Raw genomic sequence first — 12,635 nt, 5'->3', positions numbered from 1 at the left:
AGGAAAAAAAAACCCTCCACACAAGTTCTGTCGCATGGCGTCTTTCTCTCACATGCTACTTTTTTCTTTTTCTTTTTCTTTTTTTAAATTACAGCACTCATTGTCCTTCCAGATGACTGTGCAGTGCCCCTGTCTGCCCAGCGTACCTCAGGTTCTTCACCCTGCTGTAATCATGATTAGCAGGGACTTCTCTTACTCTCCGATCGCCCTCCATACAGACTGCCACCACAGAGAGCAACTCAAGTGCATAAAACCAAATGACCACAAGCCCACCTGTTTCTCAGACAGGGTCTTACCTTGTACCAGGTGAAAAAAATCATTCAGATTCCTTGTTTGTCCTCATGGACACCCTGGAAGCATGGCCTACTGTTCCCCAGGAGTCCCATTCTGGTGGGTTCTATTCTAGTTGCCTAGAGCAGTCACTTGTTCCTTAAAACACTTTGATTGGCTGCCTGTCCTTCCCTGGTACCCCCCAGGCTCCTTTGGTAGAGACCCAATCTCCAGATGGTACACTACTGAGAGATGATTGGATCATGGGGCTTCTGATTTAATCAATGAATTGCTCCATGATGGACAAAGACTTGAGTAGATTGCGGGAACCATAGAGGGTCTGCTGACTGGAGGAAGTGAGTCACTACACACAATGTCTACTGTCTTAGTTACTGTTCTCTTCCTTTGAAGAGATGTTATGACCAAAGCAACTCTTACAAAAGAAAACACATAGTTGTGGGCTTGCTTACAATATTAAAGGGTAAGTCCATGACTATCAGGGCAGGAAGCAGGCAGGCATGAGGCTGGAGCAGTAACTGAGAGCTTTACATCCTGGTCAGCATGAAGCAGACAGAGAAAGACATTGGGTCTGGTGTGGGCCTTTGAAACCTCACAGTCCACCGCAAGGGGCCTACTTCCTCCAATAAGGCCACACCTCCGAATCCTTCTAATCCTTCTCAAACAGTTCCACCCCCTGATGACTAAGAACTCAAATATATGAGCTTAAGGGGACCATTTCCATTCAGACCACCACACCTGCCTTGCTCCTTCCATGCCACCATGAGGTGTGAGCAGTCCTGTTCATCTCTGCCTTCTCTCCCATGTAGCTCTACCTCACTGAAGGCCCACAGCAATGGAGCCATGGAGTCATGCAATTCTGAATGCAGACCTTTGAAACCCTGAACCAACACAAAGCCTTTCTCGTGTAGGGAGGCTCAGACACGTTCTGCTCACTACCATGTTGCTCTCCATGGTTCCGAGTTGTAACTCATCTGGTCCTTTTGGAAGCCCAAAGTCATGGAGCCCCTCTGATAGACAAAATGGCCTGTTGAGGAACACTGCTAAGGAAAAGTAGGGGACATTTCACTGGAACAAGCCCCAAGGAAGAGCTTCCTAGGGACCCAGGAGGAAGGCTGGGCTGCATATTGTGGATCTGATATGGGGAGATTTCTTCTCACTCGCTCAGTTACCTTGTGTTTGTTTTATGGGCATATCCATCAATGGTCAAACAGAAAGGAAACACCAGTAAGTCACAGCATACTCTGTTATGTATGCATGAGCAGAGGGTCCACAGTCACCTGCTGCTATCCCCTGCCCTGTCTGACATCACATCAGCAGGGACAGGATTTGAGAACACGATACAAGTGCCTCAGGATTTTGAAAATCTCTTTCCACACTGGACTCTCCAGTGAGCCAACAATCCTAGATGCTGATTCCTTTGATAAATGTTTGGGAAATTCATCCAAAATTAAAATTTAAGTCAATCAGTAGATCTCTCCCTTGAGAAAGTCAGAAGACCAGCAAGACAGATGTGACTTGTCACAGACAAGATCCAGGAGTCTTACTCTAGCTCGTGGTGGTCTAGAACTCACCGTGTTGCCCAGGCTGTCCTTGAATGTAGGACAGTCCTCCCGCCTCAGCTTCCCCAGTGCTAGGACAACAGCTGACTTTGTATTTTTCATTTCTCAGCACTCTTTGTTCCCCATAAGATTAAAAAAACAAATGCATAATCCAGGTGTGGTGGTGCATGTCTTTATTCTCAGCTCTTGTGAGGCAGAGGCAGGCAGATCTCTGTGAATTTGAGGGCAGCCTGGACTACAGAGTGAGTTCCAGGACAGCCAGAGATATACAGAGAAACCCTGTTTCAAAAAAAAAAATTTAAATGCATAGGCAATAAATATAGATCTGTTAGTGGGTGTTAAATAAAGGTGTAGTTTGTGACAATAACAATATAAAGAGAGAAGCTGTGGGACTGTCGTGTGTGTGTGTGTGTGTGTGTGTCTTTCTCTCTACGTCTCTCCCTCTCTCCTTCCCTCTCTCTAGTACAGTCTCATTGTGTAGTTCATGCTTGGATTTGTGATCCTCCTCTTCAACCTGTTATAGTCTTGGATCACAGGTCCACCATACCCAGCACAAGTAGAGTTTTGAATGTTATTAATACCAAGTTGAACTAAACTCAAGTTACATCTTTCTTCTTTTTTTATTAATTTTTTATTTATTTTACATACCAACCACAGTTCCCCTTCCTACCCTCCCCCATTCACTCCTCAGAAAAGGTAAGGCCACCCATGGGGAACCAACAAAGTATGACTTACAAGTTGATGTAGGACCAAGCTCTTCCCTCCTGCATCAAGGTTGACTGAGGCATCCTACCATAGGGAATAGGTACCAAAACGCCAGCTCATGTGCCAGGGACAGATCCTGATCCCACTGCTAGGGGCTTCACAAACAGACCAAGCTACACAACTGCCACCCACATTCGGAGAGCCTAGGTTGGTCCCATGTAGGCTCTCTAGAGTCCCATGTCAGTCTAGAGTCCCTGAGCTTCCACGAGCTCAGATCAGCTGTCTCTGTGGGTTTCCTCATCATCCAAATTACATCTTTATAAATTCCCTGTGTTGAATGCAAAGCCACTGGTAATCATTAAAAATAATTTTAAGAAACAGGCATTCAATGAGGAGAGTATATAAACAATACAGTAGGAGAAAAATCAATCAAACCTCAGATAGAGATTCTGAGGGAACTGAGTGACAGACAAAGGCAAACAGCAAAATGCAGAGCAATCCCTGCTGGTAATCGCTTCACACTTAACAGAGTAGAGAGTGTTTAAGATACACATTGGCAGAAGGGATTTAAAAAGCATTACCCAACTATATGCTGTCTACAAGACACAAACGAGTTTAAAGTGAAAGATTTAAGAGGACATTTCAAACAAAGAAAACCCAAGAGCTCTGAGTGGTAACGCCATGAAAAACAAAGTTTAAGGAAAAATTATTTCCAAAAGTAAACAAGAGTTTATGCTAACAAACATGTAAACTCATAGGAAACATATAATTAGCCATATGCATATGCATTCCATATTGGAACACAAGAATAAATGAAGCAAATATGTACAGAACTGAACAGGAACACCAGTGTTATACCATAATAGTTGGCAGCTTCAGTGCCACACTTTCAATAATGGAGAGATCAGCTAGGCAGAAGGCATTGAGGAAGGAAAACTGGAATGATATTAAAAAACCAATTAGAGCAACAGACAAGTATAGCACCCCATCAAAATCAGCCATGGCCAGCAAGAACAGACGGAGCATTCTACAAGGCAGATCATGGGTTAAGCCACAAAGCAAGTCTTCATAAATGTGGTGGTTTGAATGAAAATGGTTCTGCTAGACTCATATATTTGAATATTTAGTCATTAGAGAGTTCAACCATTTGAGAAGGATTAAAAGAAGTAGGAGGCATGGCCTTGTTGGAGGAAGTACGTCACATTGTCATTTCCCGGTGAGCTGTGAGATTTCAAAAGCCCATACTATTCCCAGCTAGTTCTCTTTTCGCCTTGGGCTTGCAGATCAGCTGAGAGCTGTCAGCCACTGCTCCTGCACCAAGCCTGCCTGCCTGCTGCCCCTCTCCCCGCTGAGGCAGATATACACTCACCCTCTGCAGCTGTGAGCTCCAATAAGCTCTTCCATAAGTCGCCTTGGCGAGCACGTCTCTTCACAGCGACGGAAAAGTAACTAAGACGATGAACTTAAAAAGACTGAAATTGCCAGGTGTGGTGGTGTACACTTTAATTCTAGCACTGGGGAGACGGAGACAGGTGGATCTCTGTGAGTTTGAGGCCAGCCTGGTCTACAGAGTGAGTGCCAGAATACCTAGGGCTACATAGAGAAACCCTACTTCTAAAAAAAAAATTGAAATTCCATTGTTTTCTCTGACCACATTGTTAGAAAAGTGGAAAGTGTACAGCTGTGTGAGTTACACAGCACACCCTAACCAGCCAATGACTCACAGGACTCATAAAAGAGATCAGAGAGCAAAGATGAATGAACACGACCGTCCTGATTTGGATGTCACCCAAGGCCATGTGCTCAAGGTTTGCTCATCTGCGTCTGGCGCTATGAGGAGGTGGCCGAGCATTTAGGAGATGGGACCTAGTGCGGGCAAGTTAGGTGACTGGAGGTGTACTTTTGAGGGCACTATGGCAACTCCAGCCTCTCTTCCGAGCTTCTCGGCCACACTGAGATGAGCAGGTTTCTCCCTTCACAGACCGCCATCACAGCAGGTTCCCTTGCTACAGGTTCAAAAGCAATCATGGACTGTGAAAATCCCGAAACCTGGAGCCAAAATTAATCTTTCCTTTTTTTAAGTTGAGTTCTCGGGTGTTTTGTCAGAGTGCTGGAAAGCCGACACACCGGCACACCGAAACTTAGGGGGAATGTATTGAAAGCCAAGAGAATCAGAGCTGCAGACACATTCTTTAGACTAAGAGCACAGACCAATAGCCTAGCTACACTCTTTTACATGACTGTTGGAAGCTGCAAACACTGCAATCTTGGCCTTTTTTTTTTTTTTTAATTTTTAATTATACGTGTACACATGAGCAGCTGCCAGAAGAGGCCAGAGCTGTCAGATTGTTCTGCAGCCAGAATATAGGTGGTTTCCAGTTCTCTAACATGGACACTGGGAACTGAACTCAAGTCCTCTGTGCAAGAAGAGCAAACACTTCTAACTGCTGAATCATCTTTCCAGCCCCTTAACTGTACTCCTTAAGGAACTAGAAAAAGAAAGTGAAACCCAATGCTTGCTAAAGAGATTAAGTAATACACGTTAGGGTGGAAATAAATAAAAACTAGAAGAACAGAAGAGAGGATCAGCAGAACCAAAAGTTATTTCTTTGAACAGAAATTGGAAAAGTTTAACAAACCTTTAGCTAGACTAATCAAGGAAGACAGAAAATTAAATAAGATCAGAAATGGAAAGGGAGATGGTGCCTTCGTGCACATAAAAGCCAGAATTTTGTGATCACCCATCATCAAAATCGACTCAAAAAAAGAAAGAAAGAAAAGAAACTCTTAATAGACATAACAAAACAAACAAAGTAGGAAGTTGAACTGGTCACCCACAAAACTCCTAGCAAAGACAAGCCCAGTCTTTCCTGGAGAATTCTCATCCTCTTTCACAAAATAAAAGAGGAGAAAATGATTCCTAAGGCACTTATGGTGCCAACTCCAGACAAGGACACCAGAGGGGAAATTAAAAAACAAAACAAAACAAAAAAAACCTAGAACAACAGTCCTTATGATCATAGACACAAAATTCCACAAGAATACTGGGGAAAAAATGAGGAGCAAGGTAAACAGACTAATTCATGACCGCGTGGTTTGGCTGTGTATTCAAGTCTTGGTTACAAGCTGCCTAGATTTGAGAAGTGGCTGGATGATGAGGTCTCTGACCTGATGACACTGTTGGGAAGAAGTGGAGCCTGCTTGGAGTAAATACGCCTACTCCCTCATCTGTCTCTGCTTCCTGGCTCATGTGAAGTGAGCAGCCCTATTCTCCCACACCCCCGCCATCATGAAGCTCTGCCTCACCATTGCCCAGAAGTAACAGACCAAGAAGACTGAAGCCCCTGCAACTTTCAGCCTCCCAAATCTTCCCCTTTTCCCCATTGTCCTATCAAGAATATGTCAGCCATGAAAAGTCTGACTAAGTAGAGTTACCTCAGGAACGCAAGGGTGGTTCAACACAATGTGAACCACCACAGTCCATGATAGAGGCTAAGGGGGAAAAAAAAACCCCACGCGGGTATCTGTTATAATGCAAACTAGGAACAAAAGGGACTTCCCTCAGCTTGGTAAAGGACATGAGCCAAAGACTCTCAGTCAACAGCATGCTCACAAGCCCCAAAACCCTGAAACTTTCCCGTAAGGTCGCCCACTCTACCACTGCTATTCAACCTTGCACCAAATGTTTTAACCTGACAATTCAGCCGGAAAAAGAAATGTAAAAAACAACCCAAAGGTGAGACTGCCTTTGTAAATGATGGCATGATCCTAAACACACAAAGTCCGAAAGTCCATGGAGCAATCACTAGATGTGATGAATGGCCTTAGCAAAGCAGTGGTGTGCACACCAACCGTGCTTCTGCCCGTGTGAGCCCGTGCTAGCGAGGAAGGCTACCTCACAGGTAGAATTCTTAGCAACAGAGAGAACCAAGGCAATGCAAGGTGTGTTCACGGAGCAGTGCAGAACACCCTGAAGAGAATTTAAGGAAATGCAGGTAAGCTGCAAGACACCCCATGCCCACAAAGTAAAACAGTTAACATTGCCAAAATGGCAGCATTTCTAGAAGCAATCTATGAGCTGAAGGTAATCCCTGTCAAATCCCAGTGCCTACTTTTACTTTTAATGGAGAAGATGTGTTTGGAAGTGGGTAGAAATGGCTGAAACCTTCTCTAGGAAAACAACCAAGTTGGAGAACATAAAGTCTCAATTTCAGAACTTACCACAGGTCTCCAGTGTTAACTGAGTGCTGCCAGGACAGGAAAGACCAGGAGAGATCTGGGGACATATCTGGGGACAGCTGGTAGTCTAGAAGGGAACCGCATGCCTATAGACAGTTGATTTTCAAACACCAAGACAGGTCACTGGGGAAAGAAGAGTGAGGGAGGAGGCTGTGGGATATTTGGCCTTGACCCTGGAAACGTTCAAAAGCTGATGCAAAGCAAGCCCAGGGTGAGAGATCACCTCACCTCCCTAGGAATGCTGTCATTCAAAACCTCAGGATCAGGGTCTGGGGAAATTGCTCAGCCATTAAAGTACTTGCCGTGCAAGCAAGAGGCCTGGGGTTCAGCTGCCTAGAACTTACGTAAATGCCCGGTGGGCATGGGGACCCATCTGTAATTCCAGCCTTAGACATAGGAGACAGAAGATCCCAGAGCAAGCTGGCATGTCCAACTAGCCACAGAGGCAAGCCGTGGGCTTGACTGAGACCCTGCCTTGGTGAATAGGTGGAGTGATTGAAGAAGAGTTGAGACACTTCAGGCCTTCATACATCCATACACACATTATCCATACACAGGAAAAGAAGGAAGGAGAGAAAAAAAATCAGGACCAGCAAGTGTAGAGAGAGTGGGCCTTCCCAGCTTGTTGATGGGTAAGTGATACAATGCAGCCACTGTAGACCAAAAGCTAGCCAGCTTTTAAGTAAACAGAATTATTATATAGCTCAGCAGTTTAACCCCAGGTATACCCACAGGAGGCCTGAGTATTCTTGTTTACTCAAAGGCTGGTATCACCCCAAATCAAGAAAGGACAAAAAAGGCCACTATCCACACAAATGCGCATCAGTGCATGGAAGCACAGCTGGGGCAGTCCTTCCACGCCACTGGATGTTACTCAACAAGGAAGAAGACTACCAGTTATGACGCCAAATCGCCAAGTCAAAGTCTACTCTGAGTGAAAGAGGCTATTTACAAAAGATACGTTATTACCAACTTATGTGACCTTCCCAGAAAAGATGTGAAGCTGAGACACCCGCAAACATATCAGGTACACCTGGGAGTGCAGATGGGGCTGGCATCTCGCAGAAGGGCTCTGTTTAGGGGACAGAATGTTCCACCAACTTAGCCGCAGTCATGGGTGTCCAAATCACCAAGTTGACTTTTTTAAAAAATCATTGAATTGTACAGCTACAGTGCCCAAAATATATGTTAAGCAAATCTCTCCTCCAAGAAGTGATTTTTAAAAAAAAATTAAAAAGAGGAAGTGGGTTAGAGAAGGCTTATCCTGTTATTTCTTCTCAGAAGACCCCTGGGCAGAAGAGCAGAGTGACCACTTTCTCTCCTTGGCCAGCTCTGCTATTTGGAGTGCTGGGAAGGTGTGTGAGAGCCTCAGAGATCTCTCCAGGGCTAACAGCTACCCTTTGATGACTTTTAACAGAGCAAGAGGGACCCTCCCCTGAATATAATTCTACTTCAGAGGTCAATTCTCATTCACCCAGCTGGACATGACCAGCTCGCGACCATCCACTTAAGTACCAGTGGACTAAGCAGCCTTGGCTGTATCCCCCACCCACCCACATCACATCTGCAGCTCTGCTCCCCTGCCTTGAGTCAGTATCTTAGTGTGTAGCCAGGCTGGTCTTGAACCTGCTGTCCTCCTGTGTCAGAGTCCTGAGCGCTGAGATCGCTACACTGGACCACTCCTTCATAGATGTAAACCCAATTGAGCTGCTTTTCTGCAAGCTTGACAGGAATTCTCATTTCCACCCGAACCAAATCTGCCTTCTTCCCAGCTCCACCGGCAAGGAGCCCAGAGGTGAGTGTCCTATGTGGCTCTGATCCTCTGCTCTGTGTATTCTTTCCCATCCAACTGCCTCTGTACTTGTACATCCTGCCTTATATGATGTCCTCAGGATGTCGGTCGGTCTGTCTATCTGCTGTCTGCTCTACTAGAAAGGGGCTCCACGAGGGCTGTTATTGGTACATCTTTCCGTGGAATTTCCTCAGGACATACCCAAGGGTCTAGTTGATAAGGAAGGAGGGAGGGAAGGCGTGGGCTGGCTGAGTTGACAGAGGAGGGAATGAGTGGGCGGGTGGTGGAGAGGGGGTGGAGCTGACTGCCTCCAGCCCTCCCACACTCAGAAGTAGTTCTGTGAGTTGGATGGAGGGTGGGTGTAGAGTTCAAACCTTCACTCTCCACTCCCAGGGTTGTGACCTTGGGCAAGTTCCTTGACTTCCTTGACACAAGGAAAGTGAAAATTCAGAAGGCAAGGCCACTTTCAGGGTTCAACCCTCCACATGGGGGTGGGGAGCACACCCCTGACAATGTGCAGCTGCCTAGTTCAGTTCGCTGACAGCAGGGACTCTGCAGATAGTGAGTAACTCCTCTGCTATCCTGCCTGTGAGTTTGCTCAAACTCCAGGCTAAGACCTCGGAAGAGTCACTGTGAAGATCAAGAAAGGAGAAAAAGAAAGAAAATCAGAGAATGGAAAAAGAAAGACTAGCTTCCCCCAGAAACTCTCTCTCCAGACATGAGGTCCTGGTCTCAGGGAAGCCTAGAGCTGACACCAACCACGAGGGACCCTGTAGGAAGGTCCTCGAACACAGTTGTGGAAAGGAAAGCTCAAGACAGACACGAAAAGTGGAACGCTCTTTCTTAACCTGTCAGTCATGAGGGTTGCTGCCCGGCCTTTCACAGACACTGTCCAGTGTGAAGGTAGTGGTGTGTGTATCCGAGCCAATCAGGGCCATGGAGGCAGCTCAAAGTAGTCCCCACCCCTCCTTGTAAACCCCTATCTGGATGCACTCCTTTTAGGCTCCAATGAACTAGGTTTAAATACTGGCTCCAAGGCCTCATAGGCTGGGGGGTGCTGGTTTCCTCTCCTGTGTTGTGGAATATTAGTTAAAGGTGTGATGCATTCCTTTATGCTGTGGATCATTTGTTTAATGATGCAAAGATGTGTTGTATTTTTTTTAATGTTGTATTTATTTAACTCTGTGAAGCTGTGTTACTTTACCTGTCTAAAACACCGAATTGGTTTAATAAAGAGCTGAAAGACCAATAGCTAGGCAGAAGAAAGGATAGGCGGGGCTGGCAGGCAAAGAGAATAACAAAGAGAAGGCAAGAGAAGGAGGAAAGAGGACAGCAGGGGTCAGTCACCCAGCAACACGGCCAGCCACGGAGTAAGAAATAAAGAAAGTTATATTGAATAGAGAATGGTAAAAGCCTGGAGGCAAACCGTAGACAGGATAATTTAAGTTAAGAAAAGCTGACAAGAAATACACCAAGCTAAGGCTGGGTATTCATAAGTAAGAATAAGTCTTCGTGTGGTTATTTGGGAGCAGGTTCCCCCAAAAGCAAACAAACAAACAAAAAACCACTTCTGAGCCACAATCTCTTCATCTGTGAAATGGGAGCAGGCCAGTTAACCAAGGTCTGGGAGGAGTTGGCGGCTCTGTTTGGCTCTCCCTCTGTGGGGCTGCTGGGTCGGAGCTGCCTGACTTCTGTCTTCTGAATTCCCAAATGTTTACTCATTGCCCCCCACCCCTTTCTCCTGGACTTCCCATTTGCTTGGAGACAAGAAAACAGTCTGAGGAATTTCTTTTCTATTCCACCTGTCAGAAAAGGCTGCTAGCCACGCGCCAGCTTCAATGTACCTCAAGGAATGGTGAGATCAGAGTCTCCACGCTTTAGCGATTGCCAGGAGCTCACCCGTGTTTCTCTCAAGGCAGAGGACTCTGAGGCCCACAAAGGGAAGGTCTCTCCTCTGGGTCTCCAGCTGGGAGATGCATAGCCCCTGCTGGAGACTTGGGGAACTCAGAAGAGGAAAGGCACTGAAAATGTGCCGTCTCCAGACACACAAAGTGAGGGATCTGATGATTGATGGAACTCCCGGGCCTGGCCTCCCCTTGCTGGGCATGGATGAGTGCTTGTCATGCATGTTATGCTTAAACTGTTTGGAAACATAGACAAATCTTGTTTCTCACGTGTGTGTGAGTATCTTGAGGGGATCGATGCTGCCAGTGGGTGAGAACTTAGGAGCTGCCTCGAGAGTGACCGTAGGCAGGGCACTGGGTTCAGGTCAGCATCCCTTTCATTGGTGGAGTGTTGGACAAGTCCCTTCAAAGGCCGACTAAGCACTGGCCTGCTGGGTACAAGTATGGGCATTGAGTGAGGACCAGAGTATCAGTCTGCCCAGGACAGATAACGTATAAACCAGATGTGAGTTCTGAAGAGATGAGAGGATTTGGAGGGCAAGTCTCAGGGGATCCTAAAAGCTGCTGTCAAGTTAGGGGAGACACCCTTGGACTGGAAAGGGAAGAGGCTAAGGCAGGAGATTGTCTGGTTTCACAGGAATGGTACCTCAGCAGGGTCAGAAAAATGTATGGAAATCCCACTATCTTGAATCGACTTGAACTTTCGATAATAAAGTCCTTTTTCCTGAAAAAGAAAAGAAAATTAAAGCCGGGCTGTGGTGGCGCACGCCTTTAATCCCAGCACTCGGGAGGCAGAGGCAGGTGGATCTCTGTGAGTTCGAGCCCAGCCTGGTCTACAAAAGCTAGTTCCAGGACAGGCTCCAAAGTTACAGAGAAATCCTGTATCAAAAAATAAAAAAAGAAAAGAAAAAAAGAAAGAAAATTTAATATTTTTTTTTTATTATTTCTTTCTTGTATTCCCAGCTCTGTGTGGCTGCCCTGTCCTCCTGGCTGGGTATCCACATTTGACAACTGGGCACAACAAGACTCTCAGGTCTCTCTCCTTCAGGGCAGCAGGGAGAGTCCTCCTTCCTACAGTGCTGAGGCAGGGGAGTAGTGCTTAATGTAGAAAGTCTGGGTCATGCTGAGGGGGCAGGCAAGGGACAGAAAAAAAATGGACCATTTATCCACATGCAGGAGAAAGGTTACGAGTGGGTGTCCACCTTCTGTCTCTCCTGTCTGAACTGAGGGGCTCAACGTGGATACCGAGGACCTTCTCACACCTGCGGTCAGTTTCTACATCCGTGAGAAGTGGGGAGTCCCACTTCACTGCCTGTCTCATGGGACAAGACTGTGAGGTCTGTGGGATGACGTCATCTGCCTGCCAGATGTCACCCCGTAGGCCCCAAATGTCTTGCCGAAGGGTAACCTTTGGGAAGCCGTGGGCGCCTGCTTGAAGGCGTCTTAGTTTTCTCGCCCCTTCTGGAGGACCTGGCTGGGCTGGGCGGGCACTGCTTACCACATCCTCCTGATCCCCACCCCTTGCTTGGCCTCAGACAGACACCGCAGCCTCTGCTGGCGGCTCTGTGCATCAGGCGAGCGCAGCTGTCTGCCCACTTCTGTGTGTGCCTGACAGCTGCTTGCCTGTCTGACTGCAGGTCTGTCCATCCCCGGGACAGCCAACTGGCCCCAGCCCCAGCTGTGCCCTGTCTCTGGCTACCCCAGCTCCGCTGACTCCCTCTATGTAAGCCCTGTCTAAATGCCCAGCTAGCCCTCAGTCCCAGGACTGTCTCAGTGGTGACTCCTTTAGATTCTGGACTTGCACCGGACTGGACCCCTGCCCTTCTTAAACCCACACCAACCACCATCACTCTGAGTCCCTCTGTGACTCCCCCCCCCCAGGAGGCCACCTGGTTGCCCCAGTCTGAGGAATGGCTTTCTGAGGAGGACCTTGAAGAAGCAGGTAAGTAGATGGTAGCCCTGTTTCTCCCTGAGCCGACAGTCCTCGGGCTTTTGCGTCGCACCATGGTGGGACTCTGAGCTGTCCTGTGCCTGTGTCGCAGCGGGGACACAGAGGCAGAGAAGGTTATATGCAATTAGACTTGGTAGAATCAAGGCTGGGGGTCCCTTGTTCAGCCGGCTTAGAATATCTGTGGACTTTAGTGT

The sequence above is a fragment of the Chionomys nivalis genome, chromosome 8, assembly GCF_950005125.1.
Source record: "Chionomys nivalis chromosome 8, mChiNiv1.1, whole genome shotgun sequence".
Lineage (NCBI taxonomy): Eukaryota > Metazoa > Chordata > Mammalia > Rodentia > Cricetidae > Chionomys > Chionomys nivalis.
Note: the sequence above shows the minus strand (reverse complement) of the source record.